The sequence below is a fragment of the Rutidosis leptorrhynchoides genome, chromosome 7 (assembly GCF_046630445.1).
Source record: "Rutidosis leptorrhynchoides isolate AG116_Rl617_1_P2 chromosome 7, CSIRO_AGI_Rlap_v1, whole genome shotgun sequence".
Lineage (NCBI taxonomy): Eukaryota > Viridiplantae > Streptophyta > Magnoliopsida > Asterales > Asteraceae > Rutidosis > Rutidosis leptorrhynchoides.
The window spans coordinates 146,032,717-146,044,142 of NC_092339.1; positions in this window are offsets into that span (position 1 = coordinate 146,032,717).

Here is an 11,426-nt window from a genome sequence, read left to right on the forward strand (position 1 = left end):
CATAAAACTCCTTTTTAAACCACCAAATTATATGCTAGAAAACATATAATAAAACATTATTCCATTTTCCGTGAGCCACCTGGTAACCACTTAACCATTTATTTACCCTTGCCAAACACAATAAATAATATACACCGAACAAGTGTATCTACAACAAAATACGAAGTACTAAACATTCCGATTATAAATTGCTAGCGCGACTAGCTCGAAATGGGGTTGTCAAACCCGATAGATCTATCCATAGGATTCGCGTTCACCAGTAGAAACCAGTGATTACAGTTACCAGACTAGGGAATATTTTTGTTCAACTCACAATGAATAATTTAAACCAACTTCCACATGTGTCCAAAATATAAAATAAATTGCATGTATTCTCATCCCAAAAGATTTAAAATAGAAAAATGGGACTATAACTCACCTTAATAGCAACGAAGTAACCAATACAATTAAGCGAACAGCAAATGTAGTACAGTGATCAGGAATGATCACAACGCCGACCTATAAATAAAGCAGGTCGATATAAATAACTAACTTAGGTCAAGTCTTAGTATGACAGCTATTGTACATGTTGCAAGTAGTCATAGAACAATACTCAATATGCATCGGTTTGATCGGAACAGCTTACGGACACACACTTTCTATTTTTAGAAAGTTTCTATTTTTAGCAGGTTTCCATTTTTGGAAAGTTTCTATTTTTGGAAAGTTTCTATTTTTGGAAAGTTTCTATTTTTGGAAAGTTTCCAAATTTAGAAAGTTGCTATTTTAGGAAAGTTTATAAGTTAGGAAAGTTTCCTTAATTAGAAAGTCAACAAAAGTCAACTAAAAGTCAAAGTCAACCGAAAGTCAACTCAAAAGTCAACCTTGGTCAAACATGGTCAATGTAAATTTTAAAAGTGTAAGTTATAATAATAATATAAGTTATAACGTTTATTAAAGTTAAATATGTCTAATTATGTCATAACATAAGTTTAATTAAATTAAAATGACTTATTAAAGTTAATATAAATTTAAATGATATAATTAATATAACATGAGTATTTAATTAATTAATTAAATATTAGTCATAATATAAGTATTATTCATTAATAATAAATTTTAAATTATATCATAAGTATTATTAATTAATAATGAATTATTAATCATATCATAAGTTTCTAATTATGATCATTAAATCATAAGTATTTAATAATTAAATTATAATTAAATAATAACCTAGCCTTAGAATAATTAAATAATTAATTAATCCTTATTATAAGTCTTATAATATTAATCTCATAATATAAGTTTAATACTTATCATAAGTATTTTCCATTAATAATGAAGTATCATTTATCATATGTTTAATTAAAATGTTAATTAAATCATAGGTATTAATTAAATGATATAATAAATATATATATCATAAGTTGTAAATAATAATAATTACTTTTTTCATCATAAGTAATTAAATAATAATGAAATCCATTATTTATATCATAAGTTTAATAATTAGTCACAAGTTTTAAATCAAAAGTTCATCGGGTCGTATCCTGAGCCCCGGGTATCGGTTTTCGGCGAGCCTTACATATATCTCCGCCCAAGCAAACCACCCGACACTTTGGTACACTCAAGAACACCCCAAGAACATCCCACAAGTCGTGATGTACAGCCAATTCACTACTTGGAACTTTAATTCAATCAAAAACGTGTTTTAGACGTAACGGGTGATTCGTGGCTCGGATTGAGATGACCCGAACATGAAAGTTTGCCCCACCATCAGTCCTAACACACTAACACACCCTAAAGTCACCAAATATGATCACAAGGTCGGACCACACCTGGTTCATACCAAAATCACATTCAATCTTAATAAAATACCACTTTGATCATAACTATGGTTCCGGGAATCGAAACGACATGAATCCGGTGTCTAAAATTAATGTCTTGATGAGAGGAACTCATTTATATACTTTATTTTAACTTTTATATCAGTTACAAAGTCAGAAACATACGAAAAAGCTGCTGTCCGAATTATATCAAACCGAAAACATATGTTTACGAGTAATTCTATGCATACAAACACCATTACAACAACAAGTAATCATCATACTATTAATTTATAATCAAAATACAGAAATACAATGAAAAATCAAAAGTTCTAGGGTTAGGGTTTATACCCTATTCAAGAATTGAATGGTATGAACGCGTAGAGATCGTTGTGTAGAATCCGATTATGCAATCTATTTGATGATCCATGCAAGATTAGATGAAGATGATGATGATTTGGTGGAGCTAGGGTGACGGCTCAAAAAAAAAAGAGAAGAGGAGGAAGAAAATAAAATGGGAGTAATTAGGTTTGAGAGGAAATGCTAGTGTTTAGAAAATGAAAAATGGAATAATGAAATAAAATCACAAACCACCCCCTCCCTAAGGGAATTTTCGGCCAACAACTGAATGGGGTGGGCCCCACATGGCCCACAATGATAAATATGTAATTTCTTTTAGCCCGAACGCCCGATCGAAGCCCGAAACGCGAAAACGCTACTACGCGATTGATTTTTCGGAGAGATAACAACTACGCGACGGATAAAATATATAAACACTATATATAATCATATGACATCAAAATATCATAATTAAAATAATTAGGACTTAAAAATCCCAAAAATTCGACCGTTGGTTTGAAAACCGAAAAGATTCGCCGGATAGAAATCCGCGACTCGTAGGAACGTATAATTTAAAATATGAATACAAATATTCATATAACACATAATAATTAATATATTATTACAAAAATAATAATATAGGTCATAGAAATGACGTGGCACGAATAACAATTAACGGTCGTTAAATAGTTAACGGTAAAAGATAACGGAAAAAGTAGGGTCGTTACACTAACTTGACTTTTAAAATCAACTAAACACATGTTCTATATCTATATGATATGCTAACTTAATGATTTAAAACCTGGAAACACGAAAAACACCGTAAAACCGGATTTACGCCGTCGTAGTAACACCGCGGGCTGTTTTGGGTTAGTTAATTAAAAACTATGATAAACTTTGATTTAAAAGTTGTTATTCTGAGAAAATGATTTTTATTATGAACATGAAACTATATCCAAAAATTATGGTTAAACTCAAAGTGGAAGTATGTTTTCTAAAATGGTCATCTAGACGTCGTTCTTTCGACTGAAATGACTACCTTTACAAAAACGACTTGTAACTTATTTTTCCGACTATAAACCTATACTTTTTCTGTTTAGATTCATAAAATAGAGTTCAATATGAAATCATAGCAATTTGATTCACTCAAAACGGATTTAAAATGAAGAAGTTATGGGTAAAACAAGATTGGATAATTTTTCTCATTTTAGCTACGTGAAAATTGGTAACAAATCTATTCCAACCATAACTTAATCAACTTGTATTGTATATTATGTAATCTTGAGATACCATAGACACGTATACAATGTTTCGACCTATCATGTCGACACATCTATATATATTTCGGAACAACCATAGACACTCTATATGTGAATGTTGGAGTTAGCTATACAGGGTTGAGGTTGATTCCAAAATATATATAGTTTGAGTTGTGATCAATACTGAGATATGTATACACTGGGTCGTGGATTGATTCAAGATAATATTTATCGATTTATTTCTGTACATCTAACTGTGGACAACTAGTTGTAGGTTACTAACGAGGACAGCTGACTTAATAAACTTAAAACATCAAAATATATTAAAAGTGTTGTAAATATATTTTGAACATACTTTGATATATATGTATATATTGTTATAGGTTCGTGAATCAACCAGTGGCCAAGTCTTACTTCCCGACGAAGTAAAAATCTGTGAAAGTGAGTTATAGTCCCACTTTTAAAATCTAATATTTTTGGGATGAGAATACATGCAGGTTTTATAAATGATTTACAAAATAGACACAAGTACGTGAAATTACATTCTATGGTTGAATTATCAAAATCGAATATGCCCCTTTTTATTAAGTCTGGTAATCTAAGAATTAGGGAACAGACACCCTAATTGACGCGAATCCTAAAGATAGATCTATTGGGCCTAACAAACCCCATCCAAAGTACCGGATGCTTTAGTACTTCGAAATTTATATCATATCCGAAGGGTGTCCCGGAATGATGGGGATATTCTTATATATGCATCTTGTTATTGTCGGTTACCAGGTGTTCACCATATGAATGATTTTTATCTCTATGTATGGGATGTGTATTGAAATATGAAATCTTGTGGTCTATTATTATGATTTGATATATATAGGTTAAACCTATAACTCACCAACATTTTTGTTGACGTTTTAAGCATGTTTATTCTCAGGTGATTATTAAGAGCTTCCGCTGTTGCATACTTAAATAAGGACGAGATTTGGAGTCCATGCTTGTATGATATTGTGTAAAAACTGCATTCAAGAAACTTATTTTGTTGTAACATATTTGTATTGTAAACCATTATGTAATGGTCGTGTGTAAACAGGATATTTTAGATTATCATTATTTGATAATCTACGTAAAGCTTTTTAAACCTTTATTGATGAAATAAAGGTTATGGTTTGTTTTAAAATGAATGCAGTCTTTGAAAAACGTCTCATATAGAGGTCAAAACCTCGCAACGAAATCAATTAATATGGAACGTTTTTAATCAATAAGAACGGGACATTTCAGTTGGTATCAGAGCGTTGGTCTTAGAGAACCAGAAAATTTGCATTAGTGTGTCTTATCGAGTTTGTTAGGATGCATTAGTGAGTCTGGACTTCGACCGTGTTTTCTTTAAAAATGATTGCTTAACATTTTTGTTGGAAACTATATATTTTTAACATATGAATATTATGTGATATATTAATCTCTTAACGTGTTTGATATTATGTGATAGATGTCTACCTCTAGAACAAGTCCCATTGACTCACCTAATAATAATGAAGAGTCAAATGTAAATTGGAATGATTTGTGGACTGATTCACAAGTTCCCGAAGAGGAACCGGAAGAAGAGTCGGAACCGGAAGAAGAATCGGAACCGGAAGAAGAATCGGAACCGGATGAAGAAATAGAACCGGTGGGGGAAATAATAAAACGGTTAAGTAAAAGAAAATCCTCAACCAACCGACCAAAGTTAATTATGGTCAATGGTGTTTCCGCCAAGGAAGCAAAATATTGGGAGGATTACCAATTCTCCGATGAATCGGATTCCGACGAGAATTCCGATGATGTTATAGAAATTACCCCAACTGAATTTAAAAAGGCAAAAGAAAATAATAAGGGAAAGGGCATAAAAATAGAGAAATCTAATTCCAACCCCGATGAACTTTATATGTATCGTCAACCCCCGAAGTCCTTAAGTTGTAACAATGACCCGGGAACCTCTAAACCACCAGGTTTTTCTAAACCAATGTGGACAACGACGGCTCGTATTAGGGGAACATCATATATCCCTAGAAACTTGGCAAAACGAACCAAAACCGAAGATGAAGAAACGAGCGAGTCGGAATAAGATAGTTGTATTCGTGTGGTGTAATATATGTAATATAGTGTTCTTATGCTTTATGATATATGTAAAAATTGCTTGTATTAATAAGTATTTTTTTATGAAACTAACTCTTGTCTATTTTACAGTTTAAAAACACAAAATGGATAGACAACCCAATATTTTAAGAGACCTACCCGGAGACATGATTGATGAAATCTTGTCTAGAGTCGGCCAGAATTCTTCGGCACAACTATTTAAGGCGAGATCAGTTTGTAAGACATTCGAAGAACGTTCCAAGAATGTCTTGGTTTATAAGAGACTTTCGTTTGAAAGATGGGGGATATCACATTGGGAAACCCATAAGTTACGATGTGTTTACTTTGACGCATATATTGCGGGGAACCCAAATGCTATTTTACGCAACGGGTTAAGAAATTATTTTGACTCAATATATCCGAATATTGGACTTTGTGATTTAGAAAAAGCGACTAACATGCAACATAAAGAAGCATGTTATGCTTACGGATTAGTAATGTTCGCTTCTCACCAAAGTGAGAACAAGAACATAGGGCTACAACTATTAAACAAAACGTTTCCACAAGTGACGGAGTCGGTAATTGGGGTAAGAAATGAGGTTTTTAGATTATTACGAGACTGTTGGACATTACGTAACCCTCGTCCCTTTGATGACGTTACAACACGCTGTCTTATCAACGGCCATAACGGTTATGTTGCACAAGACCAAGGATGGGAAGTAGTCCTAGTAAAACCAGAATGCATGACTTGTTTCTGGACGTATGAATTACGTGTCTTTATTGCCTTTGCCGAACGACTTGTGTACTAGCTAGAATTGTCTTCACAACTATCTTGTATCAAAGTTATTGTGTGCTATATTTCATGCTTTATGTAAAATAAGCGGTATTGTAAGTTTGTAAAATATTGTATAAAATTTTGAACGCGAACTATTATTACAATCTGTTTTTCATATAGAATTGTAGTAGTTGAATTGTATATTAGCTACTAAGTATGAACTTAACGGGTAGGTACTACCCGAATTTAAACTTATAAAACGCTAATATGAAGAAAAAGCTTTTATAAATGAGTTCATATTATGCTACGAAATACTATTAACTACTCTTAATATTCTGTATGATTAACTTGTTCCATTTAACTATTTTGAAGGAAATGGCACCGACTACTCGACACACTGTGAATATGAATGAAGAGGAATTCCGTACTTTTCTAGCTTCAAACATAGCCGCAGTACAGGCTGCGCTACATACCAACAATAACCTTGGATCTAGCAGTACAGGAAATCGTGTAGGATGCACCTACAAAGAATTCACTGCCTGCAAACCTTTGGAATTTGATGGAACCGAAGGACCGATCGGATTGAAACGGTGGACCGAGAAGGTTGAATCGGTGTTTGCCATAAGTAAGTGTACTGAAGAGGACAAAGTGAAGTACGCTACGCATACCTTCACAGGTTCTGCGTTAACATGGTGGAATACCTATCTAGAGCAAGTGGGACAAGATGATGCGTACGCACTACCGTGGTCAGCATTCAAGCACTTGATGAACGAGAAGTACCGTCCCAGAACCGAGGTCAATAAGCTCAAGACAGAACTTAGAGGGTTACGAACCCAAGGATTTGATATTACCATGTACGAAAGACGATTCACAGAATTGTGCCTATTGTGTCCGGGAGCATTCGAAGATGAGGAAGAGAAGATCGACGCGTTTGTGAAAGGATTACCGGAAAGAATCCAAGAAGATATAAGTTCACACGAGCCCGCCTCCATACAACAGGCATGTAGAATGGCTCACAAACTAGTGAACCAGATTGAAGAAAGAATTAAAGAACAGACTGCTGAAGAGGCCAATGTGAAGCAAGTCAAAAGAAAGTGGGAGGAAAACGGTGATAAGAATCACCAATACAACAACAACAGTAATTACAACAATAATCGCAACAATTATCCCAACAATCGCAACATCAATCGCAACTACAACAAACGGCCCAACAACAACAACAACAACAACAACAACAACAACAACAACAACAACAACAACAGCAACTACAACAATCATCCCAACAACAATAATAACCGCAACAACAACAACAATCAGAAGCAGCTATGCCAAAGGTGTGAAAAGGAATCACTCGGGGTTCTGCACCAAATTTTGCAACAAGTGTAAAAGAAATGGTCATAGCGCGGCGAAGTGTGAGGTCTACGGACCAGGGGCTAATACAACGAAAGGAACAAATGGTGTCGGAACGAGTAATGGCGGAGCAAGTAGTGTCGGAGCAAGTTATGCCAATGTAGTTTGTTATAAATGTGGAAAACCAGGCCACATTATTAGAAATTGCCCGAACCAGGAGAACACGAATGGACAAGGCCGTGGAAGAGTTTTCAATATTAATGCGATAGAGGCACAGGAAGACCCGGAGCTTGTTACGGGTACGTTTCTTATTGACAATAAATCTGCTTACGTTTTATTTGATTCGGGTGCGGATAGAAGCTATATGAGTAGAGATTTTTGTGCTAAATTAAGTTGTCCATTGACGCCTTTGGATAGTAAATTTTTACTCGAATTAGCAAATGGTAAATTAATTTCAGCAGATAATATATGTCGGAATCGAGAAATTAAACTGGTTAGCGAAACATTTAAGATTGATTTGATACCAGTAGAGTTAGGGAGTTTTGATGTGATAATCGGTATGGACTGGTTGAAAGAAGTGAAAGCGGAGATCGTTTGTTACAAAAATGCAATTCGCATTATACGAGAAAAAGGAAAACCCTTAATGGTGTACGGAGAAAAGGGCAACACGAAGCTACATCTTATTAGTAATTTGAAGGCACAAAAACTAATAAGAAAAGGTTGCTATGCTGTTCTAGCACACGTCGAGAAAGTACAAACTGAAGAAAAGAGCATCAATGATGTTCCCATTGCAAAAGAATTTCCTGATGTATTTCCGAAAGAATTACCGGGATTACCCCCACATCGATCCGTTGAATTTCAAATAGATCTTGTACCAGGAGCTGCACCAATAGCTCGTGCTCCTTACAGACTCGCACCCAGCGAGATGAAAGAACTGCAAAGCCAATTACAAGAACTTTTAGAGCGTGGTTTCATTCGACCAAGCACATCACCGTGGGGAGCTCCTGTTTTGTTTGTCAAGAAGAAAGATGGTACATTCAGGTTGTGTATCGACTACCGAGAGTTGAACAAACTTACCATCAAGAACCGCTACCCACTACCGAGAATCGACGACTTATTTGATCAACTACAAGGCTCGTCTGTTTATTCAAAGATTGACTTACGTTCCGGGTATCATCAAATGCGGGTGAAAGAAGATGATATTCCAAAGACTGCTTTCAGAACACGTTACGGTCATTACGAGTTTATGGTCATGCCGTTTGGTTTAACTAATGCACCAGCTGTGTTCATGGACCTTATGAACCGAGTGTGTGGACCATACCTTGACAAGTTTGTCATCGTTTTCATTGATGACATACTTATTTACTCAAAGAATGACCAAGAACACGGTGAACATTTGAGAAAGGTGTTAGAAGTATTGAGGAAGGAAGAATTGTACGCTAAGTTTTCAAAGTGTGCATTTTGGTTGGAAGAAGTTCAATTCCTCGGTCACATAGTGAACAAAGAAGGTATTAAGGTAGATCCGGCAAAGATAGAAACTGTTGAAAAGTGGGAAACCCCGAAAACTCCGAAACACATACGCCAGTTTTTAGGACTAGCTGGTTACTACAGAAGGTTCATCCAAGACTTTTCCAGAATAGCAAAACCCTTGACTGCATTAACGCATAAAGGGAAGAAATTTGAATGGAATGATGAACAAGAGAAAGCGTTTCAGTTATTGAAGAAAAAGCTAACTACGGCACCTATATTGTCATTGCCTGAAGGGAATGATGATTTTGTGATTTATTGTGATGCATCAAAGCAAGGTCTCGGTTGTGTATTAATGAAACGAACGAAGGTGATTGCTTATGCGTCTAGACAATTGAAGATTCACGAACAAAATTATACGACGCATGATTTGGAATTAGGCGCGGTTGTTTTTGCATTAAAGACTTGGAGGCACTACTTATATGGGGTCAAAAGTATTATATATACCGACCACAAAAGTCTTCAACACATATTTAATCAGAAACAACTGAATATGAGGCAGCGTAGGTGGATTGAATTATTGAATGATTACGACTTTGAGATTCGTTACCACCCGGGGAAGGCAAATGTGGTAGCCGATGCCTTGAGCAGGAAGGACAGAGAACCCATTCGAGTAAAATCTATGAATATAATGATTCATAATAACATTACTACTCAAATAAAGGAGGCGCAACAAGGAGTTTTAAAAGAGGGAAATTTAAAGGATGAAATACCCAAAGGATCGGAGAAGCATCTTAATATTCGGGAAGACGGAACCCGGTATAGGGCTGAAAGGATTTGGGTACCAAAATTTGGAGATATGAGAGAAATGGTACTTAGAGAAGCTCATAAAACCAGATACTCAATACATCCTGGAACGGGGAAGATGTACAAGGATCTCAAGAAACATTTTTGGTGGCCGGGTATGAAAGCCGATGTTGCTAAATATGTAGGAGAATGTTTGACGTGTTCTAAGGTCAAAGCTGAGCATCAGAAACCATCAGGTCTACTTCAACAACCCGAAATCCCGGAATGGAAATGGGAAAACATTACCATGGATTTCATCACTAAATTGCCAAGGACTGCAAGTGGTTTTGATACTATTTGGGTAATAGTTGATCGTCTCACCAAATCAGCACACTTCCTACCAATAAGAGAAGATGACAAGATGGAGAAGTTAGCACGACTGTATTTGAAGGAAGTCGTCTCCAGACATGGAATACCAATCTCTATTATCTCTGATAGGGATGGCAGATTTATTTCAAGATTCTGGCAGACATTACAGCAAGCATTAGGAACTCGTCTAGACATGAGTACTGCCTATCATCCACAAACTGATGGGCAGAGCGAAAGGACGATACAAACGCTTGAAGACATGCTACGAGCATGTGTTATTGATTTCGGAAACAGTTGGGATCGACATCTACCGTTAGCAGAATTTTCCTACAACAACAGCTACCATTCAAGCATTGAGATGGCGCCGTTTGAAGCACTTTATGGTAGAAAGTGCAGGTCTCCGATTTGTTGGAGTGAAGTGGGGGATAGACAGATTACGGGTCCGGAGATTATACAAGAAACTACCGAGAAGATCATCCAAATTCAACAACGGTTGAAAACCGCCCAAAGTCGACAAAAGAGCTACGCTGACATTAAAAGAAAAGATATAGAATTTGAAATTGGAGAGATGGTCATGCTTAAAGTTGCACCTTGGAAAGGCGTTGTTCGATTTGGTAAACGAGGGAAATTAAATCCAAGGTATATTGGACCATTCAAGATTATTGATCGTGTCGGACCAGTAGCTTACCGACTAGAGTTACCTCAACAACTCGCGGCTGTACATAACACTTTCCACGTCTCGAATTTAAAGAAATGTTTTGCTAAAGAAGATCTCACTATTCCGTTAGATGAAATCCAAATCAACGAAAAACTTCAATTCATCGAAGAACCCGTCGAAATAATGGATCGTGAGGTTAAAAGACTTAAGCAAAACAAGATACCAATTGTTAAGGTTCGATGGAATGCTCGTAGAGGACCCGAGTTCACCTGGGAGCGTGAAGATCAGATGAAGAAGAAATACCCGCATCTATTTCCAGAAGATTCGTCAACACCTTCAACAGCTTAAAATTTCGGGACGAAATTTATTTAACGGGTAGGTACTGTAGTGACCCGAACTTTTCCATGTTTATATATATTAACTGAGATTGATATTTACATAATTAAATGTTTCCAACATGTTAAGCAATCAAACTTGTTAAGACTTGATTAATTGAAATATGTTTCATA